The 12,775-nt window shown below is 44.0% G+C and overlaps 1 long non-coding RNA gene across 1 annotated transcript in view; it reads right to left on the bottom strand.

Annotated features, from left to right (window-relative positions):
* Nucleotides 1-8,397: 8,397 nt before the first annotated feature.
* The window catches only part of LOC133666994 (uncharacterized), a 76,956-nt gene continuing 72,578 nt past the window's right edge, over nt 8,398-12,775 (bottom strand). The window contains exon 4 of the long non-coding RNA XR_009832008.1: nt 8,398-9,626. This is a non-coding gene — a long non-coding RNA (uncharacterized LOC133666994). The remainder of the gene's footprint in view (nt 9,627-12,775) is intronic.

Raw genomic sequence — 12,775 nt, 5'->3', positions numbered from 1 at the left:
GTGGAACAGAAAAGTAGACCGAAAAGAAGTGGACGCGGTGCGAGTGGGATGGATAGACGGGGCGGACCGGGAGGGGGAGAGAGAGAGAGAGAGGACCGTTTAAAAATACCAAAGTGGATCACTCCGCTACGCTCCTGGAATCGATCAGAGGAGGGGAGGATACGCCATTGCTGCCCACACGAATGGAAATTTCCTTTTTTTTTCTTTTGTTATCGAGGATCGAGCATCGTACGATCGTTCTTTTTTTTTGAAATTTTTTTTATTTGCATCGGGATTATGGCAGTGTTTGATCGATAATTGGTGATTGGATTTTCTATATTCGAGTAAATGTATATATAAAGAGAAATCGGACGTACGTGGAGAATAAAGATTTCAATTTCAATCATTGTTTTTCTTTTTTTTTTTTTCGCAAAATTAATTAATCTCAAGGGGAGACGAGAACGAGAAACCTTTGATACGAATTAAGAAGGAAGTTGAATTTTCTTCCCGTATTTCGATTTCTTCTTCCCGTTTCGTCTTTTATGGCTTCGTCATTGGCAACAACGCTCAGGCCAATTTTAGATTAGATCGTCCGGACGTAAACACAAAAGAAATTAACTCCGGCGACCGAAGCTACACATTTTGCGGACAGGACAAAAAATGTATACAATTCTGTCACGTCGACTCGCGCGTGGAGATACGTTCGTGGAGACGCAGAATCGTAATCGAAGGCGTAATTTATTCTTCCGTTTCCCAACGCTTTGTTTCTCTCTCTCTCTCTCTCTCCTGATCCTTGTCCTTGCCATTCGAAACTCGGGAATCGCGTCTGGCATTGAGAAAAACTTCCGGAAAACAGTCACGTTTAAGCGGACGTCCTCGAGCAAATTTTTCTTTTCTCGTTCATTTTAAATGGGGGGAGGGGAAAAAAAAAATCCACGAACCAGGAATCGAACCAGGAAACCGTATCATTATCCCTTTAACTATTCCTTAACTTCATTTCAATATTTTTCGAATCAGAAGACGATATTTTTGAGTCCCACTTTAACGTTACGATTATATAACGCGCGCATTAGATCTAAGCGATATCGAAGAAATTTAATCGCGTTCGTCGTTCCATTTTTTCCAAGATAAATATAAAAGGCATAATAAAATAAAAATTGTGATCGAGAAAAGAGCAGGAATGAAAACAGAACAAATTAAATAATTATTAAATAAGTTAAAAATTATGAGAAAATTTCGCAAGCTTGGAGGAGGAATCTCGTCCAAGATCACGGCCCTGGGGAGGGGCCATGCCAATGGCATTGACATTGACGAAATCGTGGGGCCTGACTTTGAAGCCTTTTAGAACGGGCTGTACGTTACGTCGAGGAGGGTCCTCGCGCATAATAAGTGTTACATGTGCACTTTCTTCGAGCGAGCGCGAGTTTGATGAAGAGAGAGAGAGAGAGAGAGAGGGGGGAAGCAGGCCTCGCGTGAAAGTTGCGAAGAATTATGGCGCCTCCGCCGGATCCAGGTAAAAAAACACCTTCCTCCTCGCATTGAACTTGCGCCTTCTCAAGGATCCTGACCCGGAATGCCAAGGAACCACCAAAACACGATTTCACAATCGTGACGTGTCTCGACTCGATGAACTCGGTGTTACGTTCATCGTGATACTTTCTCCCCCCTCCCTTCCTCCTCTCTTCCTTTTCGGCACACTTATTCTCAGTTTTCGAGGGAGCAAGAGATTTGATTTTTGTTAAAGAAAGAGATAACAACGTAAATACGTTCCCTCTTGTTACTCGTATCTTGTTATCGTATACATCGATATCCACGATTATTTCTCTTAAAAAAGAGCCAACTCATCGTGAAATTCATTCGTCTTCGCGTTCGATATAAATGATCGCATAGAAAATCATTTCCGAGCTCGAGCTGTGTAATCGAGCACGAACGAGGAAATCGATCGAAACGAGGTAATAAAATAAACTTGGAAAACAGAGAGAGAGAGAGAGAGATAAAGTCGTTCGAAAATTTCGCCTTTCGGAACGCGTGCATGCGCGTTGCGCGCGTGGCTGATAGTCGGCCGCCGTTGAACCGCTAGTCGTTTCAGTTACGAAACGAGGTATACCGGGATTACGAAACGAGAGGACGTAATATCGGTTGGCGCGATGTAGGCGAGCCGATTCTCTCTCCACGCCGCGCCGCGGCTTGTATACCGTTAGATTTTCTCCGCGATCGTTGTCACACTTCTCCAAACGATACCCTCCTCTCCTCACGGAATCGGTTCTGCCTTCCGACGGATCGAAAATTGCGATACTCCTCGTTACGTGTTAAATGCGAAAGATCGAATTGCTAGATTTCTTTGTTTTCTCTTTGAAAGAAACTGGAAAATTATTATTGTTATTAGGATAGACATTGTTATTAGTTTCTGACATTAAAATTTCCAATTTTTTTTTTCTGCTCAACGCAACAGGAGATCCTTAAATTTTCGAATTTGCTCGATTCTAACAATTCCAAGCGATAAAAATCTCGAATCGGAGAGATTGGAGAGGCGGAAAATCGAGAGAAAATTTCCGCGAGGAAAAGTAAATTTACGCGGTACTGGTAATCTGGAAATTCTACTTTTCGAGAGAAAAGTATTTTTCAAGAAAGAAAGTTGGACAAGCTTGGAGAACAGGTTCGATCAACCAGATCGGTTTTCCACAGAGATATATCTCTCCGTGGAACACGAGATGTCGAAGGGCAAAGGATAACGGTAGTAAGGTTCTTCCGGACCACCTACGTCGAATCGAATCGCTGGTTTCTTCGAATTATGTTCCAAAATATAATGCTATAATGAATCGAGTGAAATCGAAAAATAATCGATAATACTCGAACGAATACTCTTGATAAATTCCAATTCTTAAATAAATATTATTGGCAACAGTGTAGATTGGTAGAAAGAGAGGAAGGATATAGGATGGATCCTCGTCTTTTCGAGAAGCCAAGTGTTGACTGGACTGAAGCGTCGCGTTCTCCCAGGACGAGGGGAGGCAACTTTCACGCGCACGCGTACAGTAATAGGCAAGCGCGTTAAATGTAATGGATCGGCCTCTTACCTCACTCCTTCGTCGCTTCCAACGTACTTTCTTTCGCTCACTTATTACCTTTCTAACCGCCACGCCGCTTGAATTTCTTCGCGGAAGTTTGACCGTGACGAGGTTAAGATCCCCTCGAAACGCTTTTTCCGCCGAGAAACTGCCTACAGCTCGCTTCAAAATCCGATTTCACTCAAGACTTTGGATTCTCGTTCTCGCGAAAAAATAATATCGTCGGACGAATTTGCTTGGAACAAATTTCCAGAAGGAAGCTTGAAGAAGTATTATTATTTATCTGTTAGTCCAGTTTAGTTAGGTTAATATGGAATGAATTGATTTTTTAATGAAAAGGGGGATAAAACGAAAAATTGTCGAGGTTAAAAACGAGTAAAACAGATTACGAGAAAAGTGTAGTTGGTATTCGATAGAATTATTGAATCGGCCTGTAAGCAAACGGCTCTCTTGAGATATTCGACATTGGAATATTACATGAAATTTTTTATTCGATTTTTTTTTAAATTTAATCCTTTCAAACGATACGAATATATTACCAGTGTTAATATTTCGATTCAACGTACATATATATTTGGAGACAGCTATATTTTGAACCTGTTTCGAATCGAATCTAACATTTGATCGTGTCCACTTCGCACTTTGTAAATTTAAATTAAAAGTTTCAATATTTCTACGATCCTTCGAGAGAGAAGGAGAGAGAGAGGAAGAGACGAACAAAGTTTCTCGAACTTTTTCCGTTGGTGAAATTGATTAGCATGAATTCCTTTGCTACGTGTTCCATCGAAAACATCGTGTTCCATCTAACGACTATGGGTAAACATAACAGTACCTAATTCGACACCTCTGAGAGCACCGTTAGTCCATAGAACCATTTTCTTTTTTTTTTCATTTTTACATTGTAAATTTTTTACGTATATATAAAGTTGAAATAGTTGCGTTTAACGAACACGAAGAAAATACGTACAAACTTGTAATCCAGTCATATAGAGTCATGAAATTTAGCAAATATATATTGCTGCCTTTTCGAAGGGAAAAATTCATTTTCAACTTAAAAATCGATTCCTTTTCTCACCGCTACCTCGTAAACCTTGTAAATTAATTCACTTTCGTTTCAAAAGAAGTTTAATTTGAAAAATTTCGAAAAAATGTAAATTCAGATTACAATCGGCCAAACGGAATTGGATCGTCGATTTACTCCGTTAGAGAAGATTCGAGGCAAAGGAGGACGAGAATAACAGCGGCTCGTCTAATTGGGGGTTCAACGTGCAAGGTAGCGGCCTTGATCTATCTCTCGCAACGTTACGAGGAACCATAAGGAACCCGTTTCGGACCTGTCCCGTTACGTTCGCACGGAATTCTCTATCCCTCTGTTCAATCCTCGAAAATCATAGCTTCTCCCATGTTCGATCGCTATCTTCAAAATCGAAAATCCTCTACTAATCCCGATTAATTCAAAATTTCATTTCCATTTACGAGATTACGTTCAGGATCACATTAAGATGCAATATATCATCCCGACAGTTCAACTCGAAATCAACAAAAAACTCCCCTCGATCCCCGAAAAACGTTGCTGGCAAAACTCTCCTATTCCGAGACCCGACCTTGACTCGATCGAACGTCGCCACCGATGATCGCCGCCACCACACACACACACACACACACATACACACGCGCGCGCACAAACACAGGATGCGTCCTTGCCGCGGTTTTCCCCGTTCAATGGAGGGGAGGAAGGAAACCCGTTTCGAGGTTGTCCCGTTATACGCGGATATATCGTGAGAGGGGCCCGTGCTCCAGAAGGAGGGGAGGGGTGGTGCGTTACACCGCGCGCGGGATGAACGAACGAAACGGGGGGCGGGAGGGAGGAGGGCGGAGGGTGGGGGAGGGGGAAGAGAGCCAGTTTTCGAACGGTCCTGGAGAAAGTGGTGGCTTATACCACATTTACTGACCTACATTACCCTCGTATCGCCCCCACCCTCGACACCCACCATCGGCCGCCACAAATTGTCCCGTTACAACGCCGCGTACGGGACGGCCGGCCGGCCGCCGCTGCCCCACGTCATCGGCGCGACCCACTAAATGACACTCGCCCGCCCGCCCTCCCCTCCCCTACTCCTCCCAACCGCGCCCGCGCGTCTCCTTTACTCGACAAAATTATGTCACGGTGGCGCGCACATCTCGGCCGAAATTCTTCCACTCGGCCCGGACGCGGATCGTTAGATAATCGCGCCTCGGTCGACGCGCGCGTTATAAGAGTGTGGTTTCAAATATCGGGAATAAACATTGTTGAGAGTTATTTCTTTTTTTTTCTTTACTGGAGAGATCGATCGCGGAAGACGTACAAATGAAATCTTAGGGACGAAAACGTAAAAATAAAAATAAAAATAAACGTGATTCGATCTTTTCACCGATCTCGCGCTTGGTATTCAGCGTGGCTGAAATGAAATATGCGATGTCGTTTATAATTAGAATAACATTGTAAGGGAAGGATCGTTCGAAGAAGCGTGATGGATAATCGTAATCGGCGAGTCACTCTGTCTCCCTTTCTCCCTCCTTGCACCGCGTAATTGATTTTAATAAATAATCGCGGTGCAGAGCCTTGGCATTATTTTCTCGCTTCGCGGTAGGCGCGTTACTTAATCGAGTTATGAAAGCAACGGGTTGTCGCGTCGTTGCATCGATGGGATTAGAGCCGGTGTGAATCCTCGCGAGGAAGGGAGGGGTGGGGAGAGAGATGAAGCGATCGAAATACGGAACACCTCTTTCCCTGCCATCCTCCTCCGCCATTTAACGGATCCTAATTCGAAACTTTCGACAGTTTTTGAAACTGCGCTCGATAGAATTTGCGTTAGCAATAATTTTCCAAACGTGTTTTCTTAAAAACACTTTTAGCTAGGACAAATCGAAACGAGGAAATGGGACTCGAAGAGCGTGAGAAACGCGAGGAGAAGAACAAGAATTTTTTTTTTTTTTCCCTCGGAAGGAAACCACCTTTCGATTATCGTCACCGCGTCGTCCTCGATGATGTAACGGTTCTGCATTCGCCCTTGACCACTTTTCTTTCTTTTTTTCCCTTCCTCCTCCTCCTCTTCCTATCTCGTATCTGGCCGCACCGGATATACGACACACTTTCTCGCTCCTCTCCCCCCCTCTCTCCCTTATTTTCTCCGTTATCCGGCGTTGCCTATTCTCTCTTTTCGCTCCTCGATCGCAAATAACTCTCCTTTACCGCCCCTTCGAGCGTTCATGATTCGGAGGGGAGAAAAGTCGGCGTGAAATGGGACGCGCAACCCTTTGGGGGAAGAGTTTTATCGGGTCGAGGGGAAAGTCTTTTCGGTCCGCCATCTTTCTTTTTTCTTCTTCTAATCTCGATACAACATCATTCACTAATATCGAGGAAATGGAGCGTGGAAATAATTTGTTTATCGCTTATCTTTTCTTCTTCTACGTCGAGCAAGTAAAAGTCCAATATTTCCATGTTCTTTTTTCTTACAACGTTTCCAGAACAATCAACTCCTCTCTCGATATATATATATATATACACATATATTACACAGGAAATATAAAAATAGCATCGAAATGATCGGCTGTCAAAGGCGATCGATAATAAAGACAATCAAAGGAGAAGAAGGCGGAATTTGAATTTGAGACGGCTCGCAGAACAGCGAGCGTCCCTGTTTCCTTCTCCCCGACGGCGGCGGGACATTGAACCACGGCGACGGTTGCGATTCGAGGTCGAGGAGAGGGGAGAGGATCGAAGACGGAGTTAGAAGTTCTTGGCTACTCTCGCTCTGCCTGCTTGGGCCGCCACTTTCTCCCGCGGTCGCAACACCTTTCCTTCGATTCTTTTCTCCCCGCCTCCGATTCAAAAAATCTCTCTCCTCAACTTTTTTCATAATTTTCCAAGTTGATTTAAATGGATAACATTTTTTTCCACAACTCGAGATTTCGATTACGAATTCGGTATCGTTGGGTACTCGATCGAGGATGACGAGGAAGCTCGGGAAGAAAGTGAGCGCGGTGGGAAAAAGGGAGGGGGGAAAGAAAGAAAAAGAACGACTGGATTTTCTCGCAAGATTTCAGCCCTCGGCGGCGGCTTTCACTCGCTCCCCCTTTTTCTCTTTTTTTAAACCCTCCGTGATGTTCGAACTGATTTTTCTAATCTGGTTCAATATCGATTATATATATATGTACATTTTCCTCCTTTTAATTTCATTCATTCACAGTGATAATCTGATTAAATATAAATTCCAGCGATAAGCGATTTCTTCTACAGATATGCAGAAAAACATTTTCTTTATCTCTATATTCGATTTTCTTATCGATATTCCTTATCGAATCTCAATTGTTTCGAGATATGGATCGTCCAATTTTATATATATCGAGATAGTTTATTCGAACGGACCAATCGAAAATCATGAAAATAGCTTCTTGGAAACGGAAGAAGAAGGGGCTGAAATCTTATTTGAAAATCAAATTTCGCGAGTTTTGTATTCTCGGGGAATAAAAACTTGTCGAGGCCCAAAACTCGAGCAAATTCACAAAAGATCCGTCTCGTTTTCTCATTTTTTTCCCAAGATACTGCAAGATCGAGATCAGGCGCGCCGTGCTCCTAGAAGTCTTCGAACGCGTCGGTTACGTCGATCCCTTCCTTCCCTTCTTTCCTATCGAATATTAACCGAGCCATAATGATCCTGAATTCGGGAAAAAATCTATCCGAAACGATTCGAGAAAACGAAGAACAGCAAGGTTTTGTCTCGTTTTCTGCACGAAGAGAAGGAAGCGGAGGAAATAATCGGCCCTGGGGAGTTTGGCCGAATGGTCGAAACGTTACGTCGAACGTTACGTGGCTCGTTGCTCGAAAATTCGCGTCACGTTCGAGGAGGAGCGATTGTGGCGCCACGTAACACGGTCGGCCAAGTAACGAGGATAATATCCGGCGAGGCTCGAAATACAGGCCAGCTCGATTAGAAAGGTTCGAGGAGCATCATCGCTCGTGGCCCGGTTCGACCGTGTGTTTTCGCGCGGCAGTCTAGTTTCAGGCCGAAGTAGGCCTCCACGCTGCCTACTATCGCGCCACTTGACCCCGTTACCATCGTCGTCCCACTTCTCTTTCACCGGCTTATTATTATTATTGTTGTTGTTGTCATTATCCTTTCGTCCTTTCTCTCCAGCTCCCCCCCTTCTCCTCGTGTCTCCAAGAAATATCGAATAATTTTAATCTGAATTTGTTTCCACGGGAAAAAGTTGACTGATCGCGAAGTATTGCGCGAGTTTATTTCTGAGTAACTTTTATTAAATTTTGGGGGTGTAGGATGAATTTGAGGGGGGATAAAATTGGATATAATTTACAACTAGTCTCGAATTTATTTAAAAAATCTTTGGATGTTTAGAAATATTGATATTTTAATCGGAGATTACAATTTGTTCCAAGGTATATGTAAAAATTCTTTATTTCTGTTATTCAATTTGTTGTTACAATTTGTTCGAAGATGCAAGGAAGGAGTGGTGCCTTTTATGCACGGCTCCTGGCAGATGTGCACCGATTCGGGGCAACAATGGCCGCTGCACAGCCGATGGAATCGCGTAGAATCCATTTTTGAATAAATATATCATTGCGCCGATTTCAGAATTTAGATCAACCGCGATTTTGTAAATTCTATATTCTGCTTGGCATATTTTCATATTCCTTCTTATTACATTTCCTTTGTGTAATACGAGTCTGTCGAGAAGCGTGATATTTGGAATAAACGGAGCCAAAGCATCGATCGAAACGTTGGATCAGTTTTTTCGAGGAAGATAAATGATCGTTCGTTTTTCGAAAAGAATCGAGCAAAGATAAATTGAAAGTCGGGCAAAGTTAGATCTCGAATGGTGGTTCTCAGATATTTGGGTAGAATGGAAAAAGGAGGATGAAAAGGACGAAAATGTGTAAGAGTGTAATTTATTTATCGTTTTGAGAAAATACGACTCTGGAATTGATTAATCCGACGCCTTAAATTCCACGCTCAGCGAAAAAATATTAAAAAATATTTGGTCCCGGATTAACGTATCGTTATTACATTATTTCAGGACGAATAATTCGGAGAAAGAAGAAATTCGAACAAAGGAGAGAAAAAACGTCGCTCGTATTATTCCCCTACAATTGCTCCTTAAGATTGCGTAAGATCGGGAAAAATGAATGAGCGGAAAGTTCGGAGGGAATTGGCCCTGAACTTGAATTCGGCACACGGAGTGGACGGAGCGAGTTCAACGTCTTGGAAAGTTTTTCGAGAGTGTCCCCCCCGAGAGGTACGTTAACTCTCTCGAAATTCCGCAACGCTCACCCATACGCATCATCGAGAATTACATTACCGTAGGAACGTGCGTGAATTACGCATGCGCGATCGACGCGCCACCTGTGAAACTCCCGAGTTCATTGCCACGGCTCTTCTCGAATCCTCCTCCTTCCCCGATTCGCCGAGCTCCTCTGTCCGCCGTTCCGTTCCACCGATTCCTTCCTTCCGAATTCGTTCCAAACGATCCACCGTTCCCAATTCATCCAGAGGAGAGGAAAACTGGACCAAGCTTAAACCTCTGCAAAATACGTGCAGGAATGTTTTAAAAAGTAGGGATACGCGTTGTTATTTATTTTCATAGACCAACAGCCACGTATATTCGTCTCAACTCGGCGTAAAAATTCGTGCGATGGAGGGTTGAATCGAATTGAGTTAAATTATTCGATCGGTAAAGTCGAGATCCCTCCAGCTCGATGGAGCAGAGAAAAACGGGGAGGAGCGGAGGAGATCTCGTTCCCAGAAAACGATCGAACAATCGAGATCTCTCTCTCTCTCCCTCCCAACACCGGTTTACTCCACTTTCTCCGCGCGCGACGCTTTTCACATTCTTTCTTTTTTTCTTTTTTCTTTCTTTTTTTCTTGTTGCGGGCGCGATCGGATATGACGTGAAAATCCGCGCGGCGGTTTCACGTTCGGGATCAAAACTTTCTCTCCCCGGTGGAGAGAAGAGCGTTCCACGAGGCGATGGGAAACGGTGGTGGTGGCAAAAGTGGGTCGTCGCAGTGAAAACGCGATCTCTCGGTGGTGCTGATCGATTATCGGCCGACCTTCTTCTCCTTCTCCTTCTTCTTCCATTTTTCTTCGTTAATCTTCCCTCTCTCTCTTTCTATCGACGAATATCGGGTTTCTCGATTTTCGGTTTTCGCCTCTCGGCTGTTTCTTCGATTCGATGAGACGAGCTGGATCCGATACACTTTTCCTTCTTCGCCCGTGAAAGCGAACTTCGATCGATTTCCAACAACCTAAGAACAACCGTCTCCTCTCCGCCGCGCGAGACCCGAAAAACGCGGGCGTGGAAAAAAACTCGTCGTTCCATTTTCCTTTTTCTTCTCGCGACAACGATATAAACGGTATAAACGTTGATTTTCGCATCGTACGTGTGTGAAAGGGGACGGAGAGGTAAAAAATCGCGGAGAGAAACGGAAGAGAGAGGGGGGAGAGAGAGAGAGAGAGAGAGAAAAGACTTTCTCCGGTTAACTCTCGTTCCGCGCCTACGAGTGTAACCGCGCGGCTGGTAATACCTCGCCGCCGCGAATTAGTGGCGCGATGAAAGTGCGCCGCGGATACGGTATAATCATTTAGATAATCGGTGTGAGACAATCCGTCCGTGTGCAAGAGGAGAAAATCATCGGCCACGGCCAAGGAAAATCCCGCTTTCGAATCTCTCTCGAAGGAGAGAGAGAGAGAGAGAGAGATGCCTCGTTTCAATCGCGCGACTTTCGTGACAGGGGGAAGCCGGTTCCACGTCGCCGAGGATTTCTAATTCTCTCGTCGCAGGAGGAGGGAAAGAAATAAACAAATAAATAAAACGGATGTAATCGTTTCGAATTCGATCGAGGAAAAGGATTTTATTCCAGGGGAATTCCAGGGGAACTTTCAAGTCGCGAGAAAATCGAAGATTTAGGATAGAAAAAGCCGTGGAGATGAAATTATTTCGAACCGGGTGGGAAAAGTTAACCGATTGGCGAAAATCTCTTTCACCGGTTTTCCACGCAGAGTCGTAACGTTCTCGAGTAATCGTGGCCCGATGAAAGTATAATCGCCGTATAATCACTTGGGTAATAGCGAGAGATATCCGAGAGAGGAAACATCCCGATTAGAAACGGTGTCGCGGTGTGATGGGAATGAAAAGGACGAGGGAGCGGAGAGAAAAGTGGCTCGTTTCTTTTTTTTGTCAAGACGCGATTCCGACGATGAACGTTTTCTTTCGCTTCCTATAAATAAACACCAACTTGAACATGAAACGGTGCAACGTTCGATGATAAAGTTTAAATTATTTGTAACGATTCCGATTCGAGAAGAAATTGTGAAAAATGGAACGAAATGTTTATCTCACGCTTATCTCTTTTGAGGAAAAATATTATAGATTACAGCCACTTTCTCATCGTGAATGAAGAGCAAAAAGCGAATCGCTTACGTATCGATAACGCTCTTACGATAATGATAAAATATACGAAAGATGCTCGATCTTAAATAGGATTTACAGATCGAAAACGGTTATGAAAAATATTCGATTTAATACCGGAATCGACAAACCTGTGTTCTTGAGCCTTCAAAATCCATCATATCCTCGTTGATTTCAAACCGAACGTTTCAAGAACTCGAGCAAGAAAGAAACGAGAAAGATGAAAAGGAAGGAGCGTGTTTTTCAAGAAAGGAAAGGATCTTGCGGTGCTCCCTTCCAATTCTCGTCGAAACTCGCGTAACACGGCCGCGACACGCGATGCACTTTCGTGAAACTTTCAGCTTTCCATCGGCCGCGATACGAGAGGAAGATGGTGAAACGAAACCTCTCGTCTCCCACGTTAGCCGCCATTTTCAACAGGAGATTAATGCGCCCTCTAACCAGGCCGCGCCTAATCGCGCCCTCTGTCAGTCCATTGTTGTCGAACAGTGAAAATCGTTGGAAAGTCGAGGGAACCTCTTTCCTTCTCCTCATCCTCGCCTCGACCTTGCCTTTTCGAGTCTCCATCGCGTTTCTCTCCTCTCCAAGTCGAGAGGACTTCTTCGTTCTTCTTTTCGCTTAACCTTTGATCCAGAAAATAATATTTTCAATTTCGTTAAACGTTCCTTCACATGCGCGCCAGTACCTATCCAATATAATATTGCGTTACACGCTTAGGATAAATTTAAAATTGAGATTGAAATTTATTCGTAAACGAGCATGTGTGTATACTATGTGTATGTGTGTAGATCGAGCTTATTATTATTACAGAACGTAATAGTAAGAAAGAAGGTCGGATGAAGAAACTCGATTGGAAGGTATCCTTTCGTTCGTGTCTCGAGCGGATACGTGTGTCGGAAGCGATCATTGGCCACCGTGGCTAAGAGAAAGAGAAAGGCGAAGCACGCGCGCGGAGAAAGAAAGTGCAACGACGATGACGCGTGGCTCCCTCCCGTTCGACGAGAGAAGCGATAGCCACGATTCCCTCTCGAAAACGAACTTTTTCCATTCCACGTTAACTCCTCAAATTTTAATCGCGGAGACACGCGACGCTTCGAATTTAAGATGGAAGTTAAACCTCCTTCTCGCGTCTTTTAATCGCAAAAGTACAAAGACTCACAGAAACGATTCTTACGAGTTGGAGAATCGATCCCATCGCTAGTCACGGATATTCCCACCTCGCCTGTCGACGAGCGGCACACACACCTTCGCGTGTATTCCTC

The sequence above is a fragment of the Apis cerana genome, linkage group LG11 (assembly GCF_029169275.1).
Source record: "Apis cerana isolate GH-2021 linkage group LG11, AcerK_1.0, whole genome shotgun sequence".
Lineage (NCBI taxonomy): Eukaryota > Metazoa > Arthropoda > Insecta > Hymenoptera > Apidae > Apis > Apis cerana.
Note: the sequence above shows the minus strand (reverse complement) of the source record. Positions and strands in the feature narration are given on the sequence as shown.